The 17,982-nt window shown below is 44.2% G+C and overlaps 1 long non-coding RNA gene across 2 annotated transcripts in view; it reads left to right on the top strand.

Annotated features, from left to right (window-relative positions):
- LOC140906492 (uncharacterized) overlaps nucleotides 1–17,982 on the top strand; it is a 384,729-nt gene that overhangs the window by 180,212 nt on the left and 186,535 nt on the right. For both annotated transcript variants that reach the window (XR_012157129.2, XR_012157130.2), the window contains exon 4: nucleotides 16,131–16,266. This is a non-coding gene — a long non-coding RNA (uncharacterized LOC140906492). The remainder of the gene's footprint in view (nucleotides 1–16,130; nucleotides 16,267–17,982) is intronic.

Here is a 17,982-nt window from a genome sequence, read left to right as displayed (position 1 = left end):
GCCTTTGTAACCTGAGTAGATTCCCCACACTGCAATCAAAAACACATTTTTTTTAGATAAAACACTAAGTTTATTAACTACAGATACAAGATCTGAATTAGTTACAAAAGGAAATAGCTTGAGGTTTTATCTTTTATTTCCTCAACATTACCAGGCTACGTCACATTTGAAATAATAAGGTTTCTCCTACACAAAAACCTAAGCAGTCTGTGCTAACTGGAAAGCTTTTCCAGTTAGGACCACTCCCCTCAGTTCAAATGTTTCTTTGTCTTTCCAAATGATCTTGTTGCCTTCAATACAGGTGGGGAAGGAGAGGTGTCTGATGTCATTGTCCCTTATTTTATACTCTCCTCCAGATGCTGTAAAAATCCTTAGGGTATGTCTACACTACGGAATAAGGTCAAATTTATAGAAGTCGGTTTTTTAGAAATCTGTTTTATATATTAGAGTGTGTGTCCACACAGAAAATGCTCTAAGTGCATTAAGTGCATTAACTCGGCGGAGCGCTTCCACAGTACCGAGGCTAGAGTCGACTTCCGGAGCGTTGCACTGTGGGTGGCTATCCCACAGTTCCCGCAGTCTCCGCTGCCCATTGGAATTCTGGGTTGAGATCCCAATGCCCGATGGGGCTAAAACATTGTTGCGGGTGGTTCTGGGTACATATCGTCAGGCCCCCGTTCCCTCCCTCCCTCCGTGAAAGCAAGGGCAGACAATCGTTTCGCGCCTTTTTTCCTGAGTTACCTGTGCAGACGCCATACCACGGCAAGCATGGAGCCCGCTGAGGTAACCGTTACCCTATGTCTCCTGGGTGCTGGCAGACGCGGTACGGCTTTGCTACACAGTAGCAGCAACCCATTGCCTTCTGGCAGCAGATGGTGCAATATGACTGGTAGTTGTCCTCGTCGTGTCCGAGGTGCTCCTGGCCACGTCGGTTGGGAGCGCCTGGACAGACATGGGCGCAGGGACTAAATTTGGAGTGACTTGACCAGGTCATTCTCTTTAGTCCTGCAGTCCTATTGAATCGTCTTATGGTGAGCAGGCAGGCGATACGGATTGCTAGGAGTCCTACTGTACCATCTTCTGCCTGGCAGGCAAGAGATGAGGATGGCTAGCAGTCGTACTGTACCATCTTCTGCCGAGCAGCCATGAGATGTGGATGGCATGCAGTCCTTCTGCACAGTCTGCTGCCAGCCAAAGATGTAAAAGATAGATGGAGTGGATCAAAACAAGAAATAGACCAGATTTGTTTTGTACTCATTTGCCTCCTCCCCTGTCTAGGGGACTCATTCCTCTAGGTCACACTGCAGTCACTCACAAAAGCCATACACAGCCATCCCAGAAGCCATACACAGGCAGCCTGGACAGTAGTCAGGAGCTGTTCAACTACAGGCTGAGCAAGTGCAGAATGGTGGTAGAATGTGCATTTGGACGTTTAAAGGCGCGCTGGCGCAGTTTACTGACTCGCTCAGACCTCAGTGAAACCAATATTCCCACTGTTATTACTGCTTGCTGTGTGCTCCACAATATCTGTGAGAGTAAGGGGGAGACATTTATGGCGGGGTGGGAGGTTGAGGCAAATCGCCTGGCTGCTGGTTACGCGCAGCCAGACACCAGGGTGGTTAGAAGAGCACAGGAGGGCGCGGTACGCATCAGAGAAGCTTAGAAAACCAGTTTCATGACTGGCCAGGCTACGGTGTGAAAGTTCTGTTTGTTTCTCCTTGATGAAACCCCCCGCCCCTTGGTTCACTCTACTTCACTGTAAGCTAACCACCCGCCCCTCCTCCCGTCAGTCACCGCTTGCAGAGGCAATAAAGTCATTGTTGCTTCACATTCATGCATTCTTTATTCATTCATCACACAAATAGGGGGATGACTACCAAGGTAACCCAGGAGGGGTGGTGGAGGAGGGAAGGAAAATGCCGCACAGCACTTTAAAAGTTTACAACTTTAAAATTTATTGAATGACATTCAACATACACTGCAATGCTTTGTTCTACAATGATTCCCGAGTACGTGTTACTGGCCATGAAGGACGCAATAAGGCTGCCCTCCCCAGAAACCTTTTGCAAAGGCTTTAGGAGTACATCTAGGAGAACCGCGAATGCCAGGGCAAAGTAATCCTTTCACATGCTTGCTTTTAAACCATGTATAGTATTTTAAAAGGTACACTCACCAGAGGTCCCTTCTCTGCCTGCTGGGTCCAGGAGGCAGCCTTGGGTGGGTTCGGGGGGTACTGGCTCCAGGTCCAGGGTGCGAAACAGTTCCTGGCTGTCGGGAAAACCGGTTTCTCCACTTGCTTGCTGTGAGCTATCTACAACCTCCTCCTCCTCCTCCTCATCTTCGTCCCCAAAACCTGCTTCCGTATTGCCTCCATCTCCATTGAAGGAGTCAAACAACACGGCTGGGGTAGTGGTGGCTGAACCCCCTAAAATGGCATGCAGCTCATCATAGAAGCGGCATGTGTGGGGCTCTGACCCGGAGCGGCTGTTCGCCTCTCTGGTTTTCTGGTAGGCTTGCCTCAGCTCCTTCAGTTTCACGCGGCACTGCTTCGGGTCCCTGTTATGGCCTCTGTCCTTCATGCCCTGGGAGATTTTGACAAAGGTTTTGGCATTTCGAAAACTGGAACGGAGTTCTGATAGCACGGATTCCTCTCCCCAAACAGCGATCAGATCCCGTACCTCCCGTTCGGTCCATGCTGGAGCTCTTTTGCGATTCTGGGACTCCATCATGGTCACCTGTGCTGACGTGCTCTGCATGGTCACCTGCAGCTTGCCACGCTGGCCAAACAGGAAATGAGATTCAAAAGTTCGCTGTTCTTTTCCTGTCTACCTGGCCAGTGCATCTGAGTTGAGAGTGCTGTCCAGAGCGGTCACAATGGAGCACTCTAGGATAGCTCCTGGAGGCCAATACCGTCAAATTGTGTCCACAGTACCCCAAATTCGAGCCTGCAACGTCGATTTAAGCGCTAATCCACTTGTCAGGGGTGGAGTAAGGAAATCGATTTTAAGAGCCCTTTAAGTCGAAATAAAGGGCTTCATTGTGTGGACGGGTGCAGGTTTACATCGATTTAACGCTGCTAAATTCGACCTAAAGTCCTAGTGTAGACCAGGGCTTAGTGTCATGGGGATCAGGCAGCGCCATTGCCTATATGCCCTCATTCAGTCCTTCATATGAATTGCAAATTCTTGCTTACATCCTTTGTGTACGTGAGGGTTGACATGTAAGGCTTGTGTTCACAGTTCCTTTGCTATTTCTAAGGGCTTGGCTACACTTACATTTTATAGCGCTCTAACTTGCTGGCTCGGGTGTGAAAAATCACCCCCTTGAGCGCAGTAAGTCAGAGAGCTTTAAAGCGCTAGTGAAAACAGGCTCCGAGCTCTGGGAGCTGCGCGCGCAACCACTCTCGCACTTCAAAGCGCTGCCTCGGGAGCACTCCTGCGACAGCGCTTTGAAGTTTCCAGTGTAGCCATGCCCTGAGGAGCTAATGTGTGGGCATTTTCCAGACGCACAACATGTTTCAGTAACTAACATACAGCAAAATCTCATAACTTCCTGTACAATGATGATATGTACGTTTCAACAGGACAGTAATGTTCAATACATTATGACTTTTCCAACGATACCTCACAAGGCATAGAAAATATATCCTAGCCATATACAAGTGGTGAATATAGGGGGTACAGGGTGTTATTTTTGGATACAGTGTGTCACAATGATTTTATATTATTGTGCAAAGAAGTTTTCAGAGGCTGAGGGCTTGACCCATAAATTTGCATGGTGTGATGATAAAGGGGAAGGGATCCAGATCAGCATAAGTAAAGAACATGTCAGATCTTCTTCTGACTAATTTGAATGGATTCAAGATAGTAGGACCTGATGCAATTCATCTCAGAGTGCTGAAGGAATTAGCTGAAGAAAGACTGGGGCCACTGGCAATAATATTTGCAAACTCATGGATGACAGGAGAGGTCCCAGAAGATTGAAGAAGGCTAAAATAGTGCCTATTTTTTAAAAAGGAGGAGCCAGAGAAAAACAGATTAGTCAGCCTGACCTCAATGCCTGGGAAGCTACTAGAGCAATATATAAAACATTCAATTTGTAAATACTTGGAGGATGAAGGGGTGATCACTAGCAGCCAGCATGGATTTACTAAGAATAAATCATGCCAAACCAGTTTGATTTCCTCCTTTGACAGGGTAACTGATTGGGTGGCAAGGGGGAATGTGGTGCACATAACTTACCTGGACTTTAAAAGGCTTTTGACACACTCCCACATGATAATCTGATAAGTAAGTTGGAGAAATGCAGGCTCAGTAGAACTAACATTAAGTGGATACATAATTGGTAAATAACCGCAAACAAAGAGTAACTATTAATGGAATGATGTCAGATTGGAAGGAGGTCTCAAGTGGGGTTCCATAGGGATCTGTTCTGGGTCTGGTGTTATTTAACATCTTTATTACCTGGATGTAGGAATAGAGAGTGTACTGATTAAATTTGCAGATGACACAAAGCTGGGGTGTGTGTGTGTGTGTGTATGTATGTATGTATGGAAGACTGCAGACTAAAAGTCAGAGGGACCTTGATAAATTGGAAAACTGGGCTATAGACAACAAAATAAAATTCAACAAAGATAAATATAAGGTACTGCACTTAGGGAAGAAAATACAAACACGCAAATACAGAATGGGGCATAACTGGCTTGAGAGCAGTGCTTCTGAGAAGGATCTGGGAGTTGTAGTGGATCTCAACCTCAACAAGAGTCAACAATACAATCCTGTTGCAAAAAAAGCAAATGCAATTTGGGGTTGCATTAACAGAGACATAGCATGCAAGTCACAGGCGGTGATAGTACCGCTCTACTCAGTGCTGATTAGGCCTCAGCTGGAGAGCTACTGCATGTCCTATTTTGGTCACTGCAGCATAGAAAGGATGTAGAGAAGCTGGAAAAGATCCAGAGATGAGTGACAGAGATGATCAAAGGGACAGAATTCAAGCCATGTGAGCAAAGACTGAAGAAACTGAGAATGTTTGATTTGGAAAAGAGGCGATTAAGGGGGACATGATAGTGGTTTTTAAATACTTGAAAGGCTGCCATAAAAAAGATGGAGAAAAGTTGTTCGTTCTTGCCACAGAAGGCGGGACAAGAGGCAATGGGTTCAAATTATAGCATAGCAGATTTAGATTAAATCTCAGGAAAAAACTTCCTAACTGTAAAAACAGTAGGACAATGGAACAGAGAGCCTAGGGAAGTTGTGGAAGCTCCTTCACTAGAGGTTTTCAAAAGGAGGCTGGATAGCCACCTGTCTTGGATGGTTTAGACACTACACATCCTGCATAGTGGCAGGGGGTTGGACTAGATGACCCTTGTGGTTCCTTCTAACCCTATGGTTCTATGATTCAATGACTCATCCCTGAGTTACTTCTGAGCCTGAGCCTGCTTGAGTATGATAATGAGAAGCTGTTCAGACACAGATACCGCCCTGGGTATGCCTGTGAATGTCTGAGTCACAGTAGCTCACAGAATCATAGCAGTGTACTACTTGAAAGGACTTCAGTAAGTCATCAAACCCAGTCCCCTGCACTTAAGGCAGGATTAAGTATTAACTAGACCATTTGTGACTGGTGGTTGTCCAACTTGTTCTTAAAAACCTCCAATGACTGAGATTTCACAACCTCCTTACGCAATTTGTTCCAGTGCTTAACCACTCTGACAGGAAGTTTTTCCTAATGTCCAACCTAAACCTCCCTTGCTGCAATTTCAGCCCATTGTTTCTTGTCCTATCCTCAGAGGTTAAGGAGAACATTTTTTTTTCACCCTTCTCCTTGTAACAACCTTTAAGTACTTGAAAACTGTTGTGTCCCCTCTGTCTTCTTTTCTCCAGACTAAACAAACCCAGTTTTTTCAATCTTTCCTCATAGGTCATGTTTTCTAGACCTTTAATTATATTTGTTGCTCTCCTCTGGACTTTATCCAATTTGTCCATATCTTTCCTGAAATGTGGTGCCCAGCATTGGACACAATACTTCAACTGAGGCCTGATCAGCACAGAGTAGATTGGAAGAATTACTTCTCCTGTCTTGCTTACAACACTCCTGCTGATACATCCCAGAATAATGTTCGCTTTTTTTTTGCAACAGTGTGATGCCGTTGACTCATATTTAGCTTATGGGCCACTATAACCCCCAGATTCCTTTCTGCAGTACTCCTTCCTAGGCAGTCATTTCCCATTTTGTATGTGTGCAATTGATTGTTCCTTCCTAAGTGGAGTATCCTGCATTTATCCTGATTGAATTTCATCCTATTTACTTCAGGCCATTTCTCCAGTTTGTCCAGATCATTTTGAATTTTAATCCTATCCTCCAAAGCACTTGCAACCCCTCCCAGCTTGGTATCATTTGCAAACTTTATAAGTGTACTCTCTATGCCATTGTCTAAATAATTGGTGAAAATATTGAACAGAACTGGACTGAGGACTTGAAGAAGAGCGACTTGAAGGTGGTGTTGTGTTTGCCATCAAAACACAGCTAGTTAGCAAACTTATGAATTTCCCAAAGGATGTGAATGATAGACTCATGCTAATGAGACTCTCACTGTTTGAGAAAAGATGTGCAACTATCCTCAGCGCCTATGCACCTGCTATGACCAACCCAGATGTGATCAAGGACAAATTTTATGAAGGTGTGGTACACGTTGAGCAGCTGCTCTGCTGCTGCCACTGCCAGACTTAAGTGGCAGGCTAGTGGCTCACCTGCCCAATCAGGAAGTACAATCAGTTAGAGAAAGCTCATTGGGTGTCACTGAGCTGGCTGGGTTGCCTAACGACCAGGCTGAGAGCCAGATGTGCTCCTGGTAGAAAGTTTACTCTTCTGTGTCTTCATCAGCATATAGCAGAAGTTCTTGTCTCAGGGTTATCATTCTCTCCCTTGGGTCAATTCATGCATCACAGCCAAAGGAAGCGTCTTCAGGACATCCTTTTACTTACTGTAAGAGAGATGAATCAGGCAAAGTGCAATTTCTCTGGATTCCTCGACCTTGACCTCATATCCCATATCCTTATTGTATGCAGTGTTGGCCTTATTGGCTCTCTTGGAATCCTTAAGTTCAGTATTTGGGCTATACTGTTAATGATCACCCTCCTTATCCGGGAATAGATATCCTACTATAGTACAAGTATCAGAGGGGTAGCTGTGTTAGTCTGGATCTGTAAAAGTGGCAAAGAGTCCTGTGGCACCTTATAGACTAACAGATGTATTGGAACATAAGCTTTCGTGGGTGAATACCCACTTCGTTAGATGTATCGAAAGCTTATGCTCCAATACGTTTGTTAGTCTATAAGGTGCCACAGGACTCTTTGCTGCTTCTACTATAGTACAGTTGAACCTGCCAGGTTGATGCACACACCTCAGCAGAGTGGTCCTCATGAGCCAAAAAGGATTTGTCCAAAGTAATTTTGAAGATCACCTAGAGCAATATGCAGGCCCTCCTGCACTTGTGGCAATTTCTTCATTCTCCTCAGATGAAGTTGATAATCCTTGAGTACTGCCTATACAGTAACTCCTCACTTAAAGTCATGCTGGTTAATGTTGTTTCGTTGTTACGTTGCTGATCAATTAGGGAATATGCTCGTTTAAAGTTGTGCAATGCTCCACTCTTACGTTGTTTGGCTGCCTGCTTTCTCCGCAGCTGGCAGCCTCCCTATGCCCCTCCCCTCGCCACAGCACCTCCTGCCCACCGGCAGACCCTGAGGATCAGCGCCTACCCCTCCTCCCCCCCGCCTCCTGCCCACGGCAATCAGCTGGCTTGCGGCATTTTGAAGAGAGGAGCGAGGACTTGGTGTGCAGGCTCCCCCTCCCTCCCCTGCCTCCCAAACGCGGCAATCAGCTGGCTTGCGGTGTTTAGAAGGGAGGGGAGGGAGGGAGGGGGGAGGAGCAAGGATGCAGCATGCGAAGTAAAGGGGGGAGGAGGTGGGGTGGGGGAGAAGAGGCAGGTCAAGGGTGGGGGCTTGGGGGAAGGGGGGAGTGGGGAGTGGGCAGGCTGAGGGTTGAGCCCCCCCCCCCCAGCCCCTGGTGCTTGCAGAGTAGGGAAAGCTGCCGCTGCAGCGCAACGTGCTTCTCCTAGCCTACACCACCTTCAGCCTCCTTGCCTGCCTCATTTTCAGTGCCAGTGGGCTGTGCCTGTGTAGGGTAAGGCAGGGGCACCTCCTCTGTTTAAAACTTATACCTGTATTAAATTGCTTGTTTACAATTGTTTAAAATGTATATAATGCATTTTGTCTGGCGAAAAAAAAATTCCCTGGAACCTAACCCCCCCCCTTTACATTAATTCTTATGGGGAAATTGGATTCGCTCAACATTGTTTCACTTAAAGTCGCATTTTTCAGGAACATAACTACAACATTAAGTGAGGAGTTACTGTAGTTGACAATTTTAAGGCATTTAAGGACCAAAAGAGGATGGCACCTTAGAAATCACTTTGCTAATTGACTCTTCACTTTGTGTAGTGAACCTAGCAAGTGTAAAATGTTAGTAGCTTAACATGACATCATTTTATATGTACTCACTGCTGGTGTAAGTCTGCTTCCACTGACATCAATGACAAAATACCAGTTGGTTATAATAGTGCGATGTTGGTTATAATGTTGCCATATTTTACCATAATAGTCTGAAATTTCCCATGCCAGGTGTCTGCCTTAAGCTGGATGTTTTTGTAAAGTTTCAGCTAAAACAGTTCAGCCATTTCCAGGATTGAGGTTAGGGAAACATGTATTGTTTTGCCATTTTAAAAATTCTGGCAACCTTTTCTTTGAAAAGCTCTGGCACCCCCTATGCTTTGGAGATGGGACTTGAAATTTGTGAGTAGGGTAGCCTTTTTGTCAGGAATATGTCTTTTGTTGTTCCTTTGAAAACTGCCCAAACTTGGTCAAGTTATATGCCTTGGAGAAATCTCAGTTCACACATGCTCAGTAGAGGCTCTTAGAGTTTAGCAACTAAAAATCTCAGAAGCTTCCACCCTCATTGAGCATGCTCAAGCCTCTCACAGGTTCTAGTGCTGACCAGACTCTGCATGCACACCCCCACAGAGGGACTGAACACACTTCAGACCAGGGCTGTAGGAACAAAGCCAGACTTTCCTTGTAATTACTGCTCCTGGCTGCCCCATGCCAGAATGGGGCTTGGCACCAGTACCGAGAGCAGGGATTCTTTCTCTCCTGTGTTCTCACCCAAGCAGAGTGGAGGAGGAAGCTGCCTAATTCAAATGGAGAGGGGACAAAAGCCAGACCAGGGGGGAGGGAAAGGATCAGATTGGGACAAGAAGCTGGGATTGGATGCGGGAGGGCAGAAGCGAGAAGCTGTGTTTGGGAGTTTGGTAGAGGGACGGGGATTATGAGATGGATTTTGTGGGAGGAGGGGAGCTGGCACTGGCAGGGCAAGGGGACTAGAACTGGGAGCTGGAGGGGGAGAGGAGGCTGGGACTAGGAACTGGTGGGGAGGCTGGGGCTCGAAGCCATTGTGGGGACCACTGAGATTCAGTGAGGAACTGGGAGGAGGGGGGAAATTGGGACTGACTGGACAAGGAGACTAGGTCTGGGAACCAGTAGGACAGATGGGCAAGAGGTTGGGGAGACAAATCTGGGAAAGAGCTGTGGTAATGCGGGGAGAACTGAGGTTGGTTGGGCAAAGACTGAGACAAGGAGCCAGGAATGCAATGACTGAGATTGGATGAAGAGCCCAGGGAAGTGGATGGGGACTAGGAAGGAGCCAGTGGGGTAGGGGAGGGATGACTGGAAGCCAGGAGGAAAGGGGAGAGACTCATCAGACAAGGAGTTGGGTGAGGAAAACTGGTATTGGTTGGCCAATGAGACTGGGGAAAGCAGTTGGGGGGTGGAACTGTAACTGAGACTGGATGGGCAAGAAGGCTGGGACTGGGAGCCCAGAGAGGGAGATCTGGACTCATATGGGGAGATTAAGAGTGGCTGGTCAATGACATGGGGACTTGGATGAAAATTTGATGACTAGGAGACTGGGACTGAGTAGGCAAGGGGAATGGGACTGGGACGAGGACCCAGGAATGAGGAAGAAACAGGACTGGGATAGAGACAGGTTGAAGGGGATTGGGGCAAAAGGGGTCAAGCTGAGGAGGGAACAGGCAAAAGAGTCTGTGACCACTACAGCACAATCCCCTCCAGAGCCTGGAGTAGAACGCAAGATTCCTGAGTCTGACCATTCCTCTGCTGTCAGCAAATATCTGTGAAACTCTCTGGCAAAATGTGTCTCATCCCCTTCTAGTGCTGGTCCACACAGAAGATGACAACCTAGTTTTGCTGTCTGTTACTTTGTTAATTCAAGTGTGCATCTAAAGGTTCCAACCCCTGCTAATGACCAATGTGGATATCAATATGACACTACATGATGGAATTTGGTTATTTTAGTTTCCTTTTTATAGAAGCCTGGAAAATAGAACACAAAAAGCTACATTAAAAGTACATTATGAAAGTTGCAAAGTCAAGCACTCCAAAGTTAGGAAATGCCAGAATTAAGGCTGTCTGTGCAACCTTAATTTGGTCCCCTTCTGCTTAAGCATTATGATACAGTATTTAATTACATGATCCCATACTATTTTTTCCACATGTCCCCTTTCTCACTGCATGCACATGATCATTGATGGACCAGCTCTGAGGATGAATCAGGGTTGTGAAGTGAAGATGACTGTTGTCTGTAGGACCCTGCCCCATTGGCTGCAGAAGTTGAAAAGTTCTAGTGAATGAAGCAAGGACTGCAGGAAAATAAAGGGTGGTCTCATAGTCAGCTGACTGCTGTGTTGGAGAATTGGATTCTATCTTTGCCTCTGTCACAGAGTTCCTAGGTGATGCTGAATATAAAACTTACGCTAGACTTTTCACAGACGGTCACTAATTGCATGTTCCTCGTTTTCTGGATCCCTGACCTGAGACTCTGGGATCTGATCTACAGAAGTACTGAGCACTCAAAGCTGCATCTGGGGTCAATGGGAGCTGTGCTTGGAATATATTAAGTCCTAGATAAAAATCAGGTCCTACACTTCTGAAATTGGGCACCCAAAATTAATGGACACTTCTAACCTCAATTTTTCTGTGCCTCAGCTCTCCATCAATAAAATGCAGATAATAACCCCCCTTCGCCCACTTTGAGGGAATAATGTGAAGATTAACTGAAGTTTGTGAAGCACTCAGGTACCATAGTGATGGGCATCATAGAAAAGCCTGTGAGGAAATTATCGTTCTGTGTTCAGAGCAGGGTTTGAATGGTGTGACATAAGGCTTATTATGCGTATCATAATGCAGACACAAAAAAAGGCTGAATTAAAACTGCATAGGCAACCTTAATTGTGGAAATGTTCCAACTTTTTTGAGTGCTTTATTTTGCAGCCTCAGTGTTCTCTTAACATAATTTTTTTGTGTGTGTAATATTTCTGGAAAATCTAGTCATCAGCATTAGGATATAACAAGAAGCAATAGAATGATATTAGGCTGAATATCAGGCAAATGACAATGAGATGTATTAAACTGTGGAATAGTCTCTCAAGGAAAACTATGAAAGCTCATTATTGAGACTCTTTACACTTGACTGGACAATGTAGTAGAAGATACACTGTAGGGAACAATCCCGCATTGGCAGTGAGATGGACTGGATGATTTAATACGTCTTTTGCATGTCTAACTTCTCTGATTCTATTATTTTTTTCCTATGAGAAATACAATTATAAATCCAGAAGTTTCTGCTCCTGCAGATGGCAAACTTAGCTAGACTAAAAGTTTCTTCATGGGTCACGGATCATTGGCCCATGGGGTTTTAATGGATTTCAATGAAACCTCTGACGACAGCTTTCTAAAGGACACTATTCTCTGTTTAGGTTTTAATTGCTCAGGCTTCCTTTCTATTACAAACTTTCTGGAAAAGCCATGCAAATGAAATGTCTCTTATATACTGAGAAAAATTGATGGAAGAGCTCTTGGTACAACACAATATTGCGAGCACATGTTGAGAGCAATTATGTACTCTCACAATCATAGGCGCCAGCTTCCTCTATTCCCCAAGGGTGCTCCACCCCCGCTCTGCCCCAGGCCCTGCCTCCACTCTACCTCTTCCCCCATGCCTCTACCCCACTGTACCTCTTCCGGCCCCTGCTCTACCCAAGGCACTGCATCTTCCCGCCAAGTTCTGCCCCTTCCCCAAGCGTGCATCGTTCCCACTCCTCCCCTTCCCCCCGCAGTGCCTCTTGCATGCTGCGGAACAGCTGATTGGGAAGGAATGGATCGACAGGGCCGCTGGCGGGTGGGAGGCACTAGGGCGGGAGTGGGAGCTGGCTGCTGGTGGGTGCTAAGCACCCACTAATTTTTTTCTGTGGGTGCTCCAGGGCTGTCGGTGCCTATGCTCAGAATATCTTAAATAGACTTGATCATGAGGTAATTTAAAATTGTCCAGTAAGGGCACATGCACAGAAATGAGGAATAACTCCTCTGCATAGGCTAAAAGGGAGAACAATGGAGCCTTGGGCTCTCCCTTGAAGAATCCAGATCCCCCCTTCACCCCCCGCAGAGTCTGCGTTGTACTTGCTTGCTGGCTCTTAGCTGAGGTACCTTGAGCCTGCAACAAGATGATAATATGATTATTTTACATAATAACTTCATAAACTATATTTCCTAGCTCCCTATGTGCTAGTGTATCCAAATTATTATTCACACAGTTCCAGATAGCTTATTTATATAGCCTCTTTTAATAAGCTTCTGTTTTCTTTTCTGTTCTTGTACACAGCTCTGTAATAGGTAATAATTTAAGAACTCTTTGACTGTGTCCTGGTTAAAAAGGTTTTCTCCTAGTGTTCCCTACAGAAACAAGTTATCCTCAAGAAATCTCGTACATTGTGGAAAATCTGTCTAACTTACAAGAGGTGATCAGATTTTTTTCTGTTTCTTTTCCTGGGGAAAATTTCAATTTTTTGGAAAAAAATCAAAAATTGAAATATTTCAACCAAAACCTGAAATATTTTGATTCAGAAATGCCTCATGAGAGGTGCCATTTAGGCACCTCTTGCTCACATTCTCCTCTATAGGCCAGGGTCAGTGATCATCCAAGAATATTAAAGGAATTGGCACCCGAAATTGCAAGCCCATTAGCAAGAATTTTTAATGAATCTGTAAACTCAGGGGTTGTACCGTATGATTGGAGAATTCCTAACATAGTTCCTATTTTTAAGAAAGGGAAAAAAAGTGATCCGGGTAACTACAGGCCTGTTAGTTTGACATCTGTAGTATGCAAGGTCTTGGAAAAAATTTTGAAGGAGAAAGTAGTTAAGGACATTGAAGTCAATGTAAATGGGACAAAATACAACATGGTTTTACAAAAGGTAGATCGTGCCAAACCAACCTGATCTCCTTCTTTGAGAAAGTAACAGATTTTTTAGACAAAGGAAACGCAGTGGATCTAATTTACCTAGATTTCAGTAAGGCATTTGATACGGTGCCACATGGGGAATTATTAGTTAAATTGGAAAAGATGGGGATCGATAAGGAATTGGTTAAAGGGGAGACTAAAACAGGTCCTACTGAAAGGTGAACTGTCAGGCTGGAGGGAGGTTACCAGTGGAGTTCCTCAAGGATCAGTTTTGGGACCAATCTTATTTAATCTTTTTATTACTGACCTCAGCACAAAAAGTGGGAGTGTGCTAATAAAGTTTGCGGATGATACAAAGCTGGGAGGTATTGCCAATTTAGAGAAGGACCGGGATATCATACAGGAGGATCTGGATGACCTTGTAAACTGGAGTAATAGTACCAGGATGAAATTTAATAGTGAGAAGTGTAAGGTTCTGCATTTAGGGATTACTATCAAGAATTTTAGTTATACGCTGGGGACGCATCAATTAGAAGTAACGGAGGAGAAGAAGGACCTTGGAGTATTGGTTGATCATAGGATGACTATGAGCCGTCAATGTGATATGGCCATGAAAAAAGCTAATGTGGTCTTGGGATGCATTAGGCGAGGTATTTCCAGTAGAGATAAGGAGGTTTTAGTACCGTTATACAAGGCATTGGTGAGACCTCACCTGGAATACTGTGTGCAGTTCTGGTCTCCCATGTTTAAGAAGGATGAATTCAAACTGGAACAGGTACAGAGGAGGGCTGCTAGGATGATCTGAGGGATGGAAAACTTGTCTTATGAAAGGAGACTCAAGGAGCTTGGCTTGTTTAGCCTGACTAAAAGAAGGTTGAGGGGAGATATGATTGCTCTCTATAAATATATCAGAGGGATAAATACTGGAGAGGGAGAGGAATTATTTAAGCTCAGTACCAATGTGGACACAAGAACAAATGGATGTAAACTGGTCATTGGGAAGTTTAGACTTGAAATTAGATGAAGGTTTCTAATCATCAGAAGAGTGAAGTTTTGGAATAGCCTTCCAAGGGAAGCAGTGGGGGCAAAAGATCTATCTGGCTTTAAGATTAAACTTTATAAGTTTATGGAGGGGATGGTATGATGGGATAACATGATTTTGGAAATTAATTGATCTTTAAATATTCATGGTAAATAGGCCTAATGGCCTGCGATGGGATGTTAGATGGGGTGGGATCTGAGTTACTCAGGAAAGAATATTCTGTAGTATCTGGCTGGTGAATCTTGCCCATTTGCTCAGAGTTTAGCTGATCGCCATATTTGGGGTCGGGAAGGAATTTTCCTCCAGGGCAGATTGGAAGAGGCCCTGGAGGTTTTTTGCCTTCCTCTGTAGCATGGTGCACGGGTCACTTGCTGGAGGATTTTCTGCTCCTTGAAGTCTTTAAACCACAATTTGAGGACTTCAATAGCTCAGACATAGGTGAGAGGTTTTTCGCAGGAGTGGGTGGGTGAGATTCTGTGGCCTGCGTTGTGCAGGAGGTTGGACTAGATGATCATAATGGTCCCTTCTGACCTTAGTATCTATGAATCAGGCTACATCTCTCATGATACACCAAAGCCTCCTCTCACCAATGCCTCATGGAAGTCTCATGGCTGTGGTGCATTATGGGAGATAAAGTCTGGCAGGGGAACCTGACCCATACATGAGAATGGGGACTTGAAGGAACTGCATTACAACTTCCACGAGGTACTGCAGCAGCATTTCTGAATTGCAATATTTTGGTTTTCAAGCAAAACCTTTTCTGTTTTTGGGCATTCAGCTGTTCAATGAAAAGTTTAAAATTTCTGTGGAAAGCAGACACTTTTCACAAAAAAGTGTTTAGTCAATATCTTAAATATTTGCCACAGAAAAAAATCTGTTTTGATGGTAATTTTTTGACCAGCCTTGGCTACTAAATAGCGGGTAAGAGAATGTCAGAAGCATAGCCATAGCACACAGCAAAACCATTATTTCGTACCAAAACAAACTGGAGAGACTCTACCATATGAATGAAACTTGGCTGCCCCCTACAAGATTCAGGTTGAATCAAATGGACCAGACAGTTTTAGATTGAGTCGGAGCTGACCAGAAATAGTTCTGAGGGTCTATGACCGTGATATTTGGGTATCATTGCTGCTTGTGAATAAAGAGGTGCTCAGATAATATGGCAATGAGGGCCATATAAGCACCTATATAGACAATGGTCACCAAAGTGAAACTTCTTTCTAACAATATGTAGACAGTATTGTGCTATACACTGCAATGTTGAGCTTACAGAAAGGCACAGCCAGAAAAGCACTCCACACCCAGTTGTCAAAACAAAAATGATATCCAGGATAGTAAAATAAATATTTAATTTTGTTGTCTTCCTCTACCAATCCCAGATATCCAGACAGCTCTAATAATACTTTATAAATATAAATATTTTAAAATTTAAGTGTTTTGATACATTTTCGTGTGTTCATTTTTCACTTCCAGCTGAGTGTTGGCTTTACAACAACTATAGTTTAGACAAACTACTGTGAGCTGGATTTTTGCATGTTGTAAATATATCAAGGAGAAAGGGCAGTAGCTTTGAAGTAAAAATAATATTAGGTGCTTATAGAGCTCTTTAGATCTTCAAAGTATTTTTTTTTACAAACATTCATCAATGACAATATTCATCAATGACTCAACAACTTTATTGTACACTAAACCAGCCTCATTATTCCTGTAGGTGCTTCAGCTATCCAAATTGCCAGCTCTGGATTAAGGACCTGTGAGAAGTAATATATCTGCTCTACAACAATATACCCATTTGGAAGTAGCTGTGTTTTCCCTAAGCCTGGCTGACCCATCTCTCTCTTCAGTAGGTTAGTAGTTGCATATTAAAATTGTTGATTTACTTTGTCTATATTTGGGCTCCTCGGTTCATTAAAACTCTCCTTTGTTGTGATGCCTACAAAAAACTTGACAAGGGTATGCGGAGTTGACTGTCTATCAGTATTGTCTCATTGCTTCCTTGTACAACCCCAGCTGTCTGTCTGCATCCATCAGTTGTCTCATCTTATACTTACATTGTAAATCCTTTGGGGCAGGAATCATGTCATTGTTCTGTCTTTGTACAGAGCCTAGCACAATGGGATCCTTGTCCCTGGTCCATGACTAGGGCTCTTAGGCGCTATGGTAATACAAATAATTGATAATAATAATAATAATTAAAAATAATAATAATTTTCAAACCCTGCCATCGGCAGAGCACTTTTCTTTTTGGTGATGCTGCCCCCAAAGCAAATCATTTTAAGGGACACTAAATTAGAAATTGATGTGCCCCAAACATGACCAGGAGCTTCTTCTCCTGCACAGAAATGGGTCTCAACTGCCTCTTGACATCATAGAATAGAATCATAGGGTTAGACGGGACCGCAAAAGTCATATAGTCCCTGCCAAGATGCAGATTGATTGTGTCTAAACCATCCAAAACAGGTGGCTATCCAGACTCCTTTTGAAAACCTCAGTGAAGGAGCTTCCACAACCTCCCGAGAGAGTCTGTTCCATTGTCTTGTTGTTCTTACAGTTAGGAAGTTTTTCCTGAGATTTAATCTAAATTTCCTATGCTGTAATTTGAGCCTCTTGTCCTGCCCTCTGTGGAAGGAGAGAACAACTTTTCTCCGTCTTTTTTATGGCAGCCTTTCAAGTATTTGAAGACTCGCTATCATGTCTCCCCTTAATGTCCTCTGACATCATTTTCCTCCAGACTATGAAGAGGTGTTGCTGACTGGGCTAAAGAATGCAAATTATCCCACCACAATTCCACAGGGTTTTCCTTTGAAGTTAAGACTTTGCAATAAGGGTATGTCTACACTGGAGCTGGAAGGTGACATTTCCAGCTCAAGTAAACATACCCAGGCTAGTTCTGATCAAGCTAGTGCACTAAAAATAGAAGTGTGGATTCAGTGATGTGTGTGGCAGGACAGACCAGCCACCCCAAGTATGGTCCTATCCAAGACCCTAAAAACTGACTACTGGTGGTTAGCCCCTCCCACTACTCATACCACCATGGCCACACTTCTATTTTTAGTGCAGTAGCTCAGTCATAGCTAATGCAGCTATGTCTACCCAACCTTGAAATTTCCATCTCCAGTGTAGACATACCCTAATATTCCCCATTCAGAAGGGTTCCAGGAGACTATCAGCACAGTCCCATTAGAATCACATAATCAAAGAGTAGTGTACACTGGGACTCTCAGAGCTAGAGCCTATATTTGATCTAGTCTTCCCTGAAAGAATCAGGGAACAGCTAGAATCAATCCCAGAGATGAATTGTACCTCCCTGTCATACAATATCTCCCAGAGTTAGAGGGGGGCAGTGGAACTCTACACAGCCACTAACAGTTCAACTCTCAAACCATGCCTTTTAAACCGTAAAACTGTTGCGCTTGTAAACTTAGTGTAAACTGTATGTCAGATACATTTTTTCCCCATCTGGTATCTATTATAATATAGATATAAATGTGGACACAGTCTTTGACCTTAAGTATAGAACAAAATACTTGTTTAAAATAATGTTTAGGTTCAGCCTCTTTTGT

This window comes from Lepidochelys kempii, chromosome 2, assembly GCF_965140285.1.
Source record: "Lepidochelys kempii isolate rLepKem1 chromosome 2, rLepKem1.hap1, whole genome shotgun sequence".
Lineage (NCBI taxonomy): Eukaryota > Metazoa > Chordata > Testudines > Cheloniidae > Lepidochelys > Lepidochelys kempii.
The sequence above is the reverse complement of the archived record's forward strand: the minus strand, read 5'-3'. Positions and strand labels throughout refer to the sequence as shown.